The sequence below is a fragment of the Apteryx rowi genome, unplaced genomic scaffold, assembly GCF_003343035.1.
Source record: "Apteryx rowi isolate R43461 unplaced genomic scaffold, aptRow1 scaffold_685, whole genome shotgun sequence".
NCBI classification, from domain to species: Eukaryota; Metazoa; Chordata; class Aves; order Apterygiformes; family Apterygidae; genus Apteryx; species Apteryx rowi.
The window spans coordinates 448,412-454,241 of record NW_020450966.1 but is presented as its reverse complement, the minus strand read 5'-3'; the positions used below and the strand labels follow the sequence as shown (position 1 = coordinate 454,241).

At 39.1% G+C, this 5,830-nt stretch overlaps 1 long non-coding RNA gene across 1 annotated transcript in view; it reads right to left on the bottom strand.

The window, feature by feature from the left end:
• Positions 1 to 5,523: 5,523 nt before the first annotated feature.
• Positions 5,524 to 5,830, bottom strand: part of LOC112975732 — a 19,104-nt gene continuing 18,797 nt past the window's right edge. Inside the window, exon 3 of the long non-coding RNA XR_003256720.1 lies at positions 5,524 to 5,606. This is a non-coding gene — a long non-coding RNA (uncharacterized LOC112975732). The remainder of the gene's footprint in view (positions 5,607 to 5,830) is intronic.

The window sequence follows — 5,830 nt, the reverse complement described above, 5'->3', positions numbered from 1 at the left end:
AGAGGAAAGTGAGGGGTTTTTTTGGTTTTGGGTTGTTGGGTTTTTTTGCCATGCTAGGGTCCAGACAGGTATTCCAAGGRAACTTACAAAGCAGAATACCTGCCAAAAAGTAACAATCTCATACGTTAAACCTTAGTATTCAAAACAAAACAAGTAATCTTTACTTTTTCCTTCACACTGAGAAGACTGCTGACAAATTGATGAAAGCTAAAGATTGGATAAGGGTTAGAATTTTTGTATGCTGATGGGCAGCAAGACTTAAATGATAACTTACAGCACAGTAGTTAAGCTACATACTTTCTTTAGTCATTAAAATAAGTTGTACTTGTTGATTTTCTTGTCCCCACAGTTTGGCAGATAACTGCCCTATCCAAATCACAGAATCACAGAATGGTTGAGGTTGRAAGGGACCTCTGGAGATCATCTAAGTCCAAGCCCACTGTTCAAGTTGGGTCACCTAGAGCACATTGCGCAGGATTGTGTCCAGGTGGGTTTTGAACATCTCCAGAGAAGGAGACTCCACAATCTCTCTGGGAAACCTCTCTGTCCCAGTGCGCTGTCACCCTCACAGGAAAGAGGTTTTTCCTCAGGTTCAGAGGGAACTGCCTGTGTTTCAGTTTGTGCCTGTTGCCTCGCGTCCTGTCGCTCGGCACCACTGAAAAGAGTCTGGTCCCATTCTCTCGACACCCTCCCTTCAGATATTTGTATACACTGATAAGATCCCCTCTCAGCCTTCTCTTCTCCAGGCTAAACAGGCCCAGCTCTCTCAGCCCTTCCTCACAGGGGAGGTGCTCCAGTCCCCTAATCATCTTCGTAGCCCTTCGCTGGACTCTCTCCAGTAGTGCCATGTCTCTCTTGTACTGGGGAGCCCAGAACTGGACACAGTACTCCAGATGTGGCCTCACCAGGGCTGAACATGTAGGTGAAATATGAAATATGTATTTCATGCTGAAAGGATTGATTTTTGTCTAGAGCAGGCTCCACGTGAAGCACACATCTGAAAGCCCAATGCTAGATGAAATAGACACACACATAGAAGGCTTCCAACGAAGAGATCTGGACTTCATTCAAGCTTAAGAACTACAAAAAAACAAAACCAAAACACTATTCCGACACGATTTTTCTTTTACTCTCTTTCTAGATCCTCCACCATCAGAGCACAGTATGAACCTCTAATTTCCCAAATATTTGCTGGTAAAAAGCCAACAATATCACAATATAGTGGAAAAAAACCTAATCCTGAAGCCAATGCTACAAAACGAACACATAAGGACAGAGGATGTGCTTGGGACAGACTTGTATGTAAGATGATTCACACTAATGCGAAGTATGCTCTAGAAACACTTATAGACAGAACTACACAAACACCCTGATTTTCTCATTTCGGGGAAAAGCCACACCCTGCGTTTTGGGCGTTGTGTAAGTAAGGAGCTATCAAAGAACAACTCTGGACCCAGGTAGAAATTCCTAAAGGTTATCCATGCTGGGAGGAACAGACTACTCTTGCTAGTCAGACAGTTCTGCAATCACACACATGGTCCTGCAGATTAAGCAAGGAAATTAGACTGATTCTCATTAGACTAAGAAGCACTAAAAAAGATACTTCCACTCACAGTTTAAATTGTGTAATTTGTTTCTCTGAATGGTTCAGCTAGATGACAAGAGGACAACTCTTGCTCCTAGCTGTATTCACCTAATTATTAGCTACAGTATCTCACATGCATTAGCATTCACTATTTTACTCCAGATAGCAAACACTCCATGAAACAAAGATTAAAGAATCGCAAAAACATAGCACTAGTAGTGTGAGGACAACTAGTCTGTTATCAAGTCCCAAGGCAGGACATACTAAAAAGATGTGTGACACACTAAAAAGATACACAAGTCAAAGGCTTACAAGAGCAAGGTTTTAATGTAACAAGGGAAAACTTCCAATGCATATAGAAGCACCGGAGAAGCAGAATGAAGTGGTTACACAGAAGAAAAAAGGTTGAGATACACTGAGCACAGTTATGCACAAGCAAGAGTAAAGATAAAAGGGAATACGCCTTGCCTATGTTCTTAGAACATCCAGTTGGGACTCAAATATATTACATTTGGCAACTGAAAGGCAAAGAAAAATAGAAAAGGTTGATGCAGAAGAATTCTGAATGGCATAGTAATGTTATAAGCATCAACTTTACATATCAATAGCTTGAACCAGTTAAGGCACTGGTCTGGAACAGTGATGCTGATCACTGGCCTTCATCTTATATGTCAGACCATGTGAAACCTGTATTGGATATCCATTTATATGAAAGACACACTGTTACTAAAGGTTCCTCATTAGGGAAATTAAGTACTATCTATGAGCAGGGAAACTTCCTAACTAACCTTGGAAGGATTGTTGTTTGAAAAATATCAACCATCACTTTCTTTGTTTTCCCCATTTAATACAGTAGGGCAAATTTGTAGTACCATAAGACTGTAAGTAGGTCATTAAAAAAAGTCATCCTGTATAAACAGATCACTTTACTACATTAAGATGAACTGGGAGATTAGGCAGCTTCCTAGGCAAGATTTTAAGACTATAAGAATTTAGGATATGTTTCCCTAAGTTTCCACATACTCTTGTGTCTAGAAGACTGGCAGCAAGCACATCAACTTCAAGTTTTTGCACAAAACAAGCACAACTAGTAGATTAGTTCACCAGTATATATTTGCTAGCTCACCCTTTGACCAATCTCATACACAATGCACAGGGCCAGGTTATTCCATCAAATAATAACATGGATCATTATATAAAGCACACAGAAACTCCAATGAAATATTTGCAAAATATTTATCTTCAGCCAGAAAGATGCAAGTATCATTACTTTCTAATTCCTAGTATTTCTTTGGGTCCCAGCAAGTGTAGAGGGAAGAGAACAGAGAAGGAAACAGAGACTCTAAGAGCACAGCTATGCAGCATCTGGAGAAGCCAGAGCACTTCACTGCTTTTATCAAACACAAGGTGCTCCATGGTACCATCAAATTCACTTACAATAAATGATGAAACTTTTGTGAACTAAAGAAAGGAAAGTTGCATTTGTCAGTAGCCAGATTGCAAGAAAATCTATTATTTATAGATATAAGAGTATTCCAAGATTTTGATTAAATTTACTGTGTCTCAGTAGTAAATGACGTTAGGGCTTTGTAACTAAAACAAGACCTCTCAGTCATTTCCAACTATAATGGATCAATAATGGGAAAATAGCCTACACTTATTCTTGCATAGTTCCACATATTACTATTTATGAAAATATCTGGTATCTCCATTTTAACCAAAGTTGTTTCTAGTCACTTGCTCCAGAATAGAGCAAATGACACACTGTCAGGGGCAGACAGTGACCTTCCTTCAGCTACTGCCTACAAAGCAGCAGGCCACCTTATTCTTCAGAAATTGTTTCAGTTTGTCATGTTTCTTGTATTTGTTTTCAAAATCAGGCAGGATGCAAAACTATAGCCCTCGGTTTTCAGTAACTGAGAAGTCTGAACAAGCCTGTTCTTAGCTGTCAGTCCTATGAAAAGCTGCATGAAAAGTTCTGCGAACTTGCGCAGAAAAGGAAAAGTGTCACAAAAGTCCCAGCCCATGCAATTTTTAGGTAAGACTTTGCCATAGTCACTGGGCATACATTAGCAGTACCTGTTAGTGCATGTGGAAGGTTTCAAAACATATTTTCTACCTCTGTTGCTGCTGGACTGGTGCCAGCTGACAGCTTATATGCCCATGGGAAGTGGCTAAAGCAATGCTGGTCTGGACTTGACCATGTTGCAGGAGCTCTTCTAATAAGATCACTTCTGGAGGACTCCACTGTTTAGAAACAGTTGTTTTTTTAATGATTGTTAGGGATGATATTGACCCCAAAGAATCTGTGTTAAAAATATTCCACTTTATGAAAGAATGTTTATGATTAAATGGCCTCCACTGGTACACATGACTCAACATCCGAGTTGTTCTTCCTGTGTTACTGTGGCTTTCTGAACAAAGAAAGAGATGGACGTGGTTCAAGTGCATGGCAATTTAGATCAATAGTATGGGCATAGTAACCACAAAGGCAGATAAAGATAAATTTGAGAACTATCAGGCACTGCAGGAAAGTTCTCTCTCTCTCTCTCTAATATGGTATGTTTCTCAGCAAAAGTGACAAACTATAACTTTTCTGAGTTAAAGCACAGATCTCTTAAGTTCTGTGAAAACTGTTCTGAAGGGAATGGTAAGCTAGATTCTTCAGCCTGGAAAAAACTGCACATGGAGATATGGTGGAAATCTACAAAGTCAATGGCAGACAGAGTGCATAAGGATCAACTGCTCACTGCCTCTTCCAGTAAAGGACTGGGGACCACTACTAAGAAAGGAGGAGTCAGGCTCAAGAAAAGCAAATCACTGCATTTTTCATGCAGTGGGTAACAGACCTGTACAACTACTTCAATAGCCAGAGGAGGCTATTGAAGAAGTCTGCGTAAGCTCAAGGAGTCACTGGACAAGTATTTAGAAGAGAGATCTATTAAAGGATACCAATTAGACAAACCAGAATCCAAAGCTCAGGAAATCCTCTGATCTGGAAATAGAGGATGGTAAGAGGAGTAATCACACACACGCTTTTTTTTCTTACTCCCCATTAGGCATCTGCTTATTGCAACTGAGGTAAAATACAGGGCTAGATGAGCCCTTGATCTGAACCAGTATGGCCATTCTCACATATTTAAGGGAGGAGATAGAGAATTACCTCTTGTTCTTTAATGTGGAAGAGCTACCTTTCCCTCCTCTAAGAGGAGAGAGAGTCCCTTCTGTGAATGGGGGTGTTTAGTTCAGTTAAAATGAGACAGATTAGCAACGTTTATTTTACTTTTCATGTGTCTCCACTCTGGAAGTTTGTCCTTGCAACTGTGTTTTATTTCTCTAACCAACACACCTTAAAAGCTTATCAAGTTTCACCTTAAAAGCTGTTTCATGGGTTTTCATCTCCCCACTTCCCACCGGAAGTTTTTTTCAGAACCAGATTGCTGCTATGGTTAGGAACCTTCTAAATTCCATCCAGAAGTTCTAATCATGGCTAGCTTTTACCCATTTGTTCCTGTGCCAACACTGTCTGGTTTTGAGCTAAGCTGCAAGCCGGCTGACATATCTACAACAATGGATCAATGGCCTTTAATACAATGAAGAAAAGTAACAAGTCAGTTTTGCATCATAAAATACCTTTTTAATTTTGCATGTAAAAATCCAAGTTACTCCAAATCCCTGAGAACAGAGTCTAAGCATGCACACATATTTTTCAGATTCTGCGTTAGCTTTCTAATGGTAAGTGGAAATACTAAAAAAAGACCCCCTCAGACTAAAAATATAACACAAAAAAAATTAAGTGCAGACTGGTAAACAACAGGTCTTCTATATGATTATATTGGTCATTTATACAATAAGCATAACAATAAAGAGTGAAAATAAACTAAGACAGTATGTATAATAAAGCTTAAAAAACAAACAAACAAAAACTTACTTCCCAATGTTTTCAGGTAGTGCTTGCAGAGAGATGTCATTTACTGAAAGACACGTTAGATTCTGTAGTTCAGGAAAGCTTTCAGGCAACCTAGGGAGATATTAATTCAATCAAGGACTTTAGCATATATATTCACACTAAATTACTATGGTAATACATAGCAAAAAAGAGAATGTGTAGCAGAAAACAAGAGTCTATTTAGCAAAAATGTTCTGGGATGGGAGGCATGACTAAATTCTGTCATGACCCTAAGAAATTCTAACTATTTGTAAGGATCATAGTAATGGGGAAAAAAAAAAAAAAAAAAAAAAAAA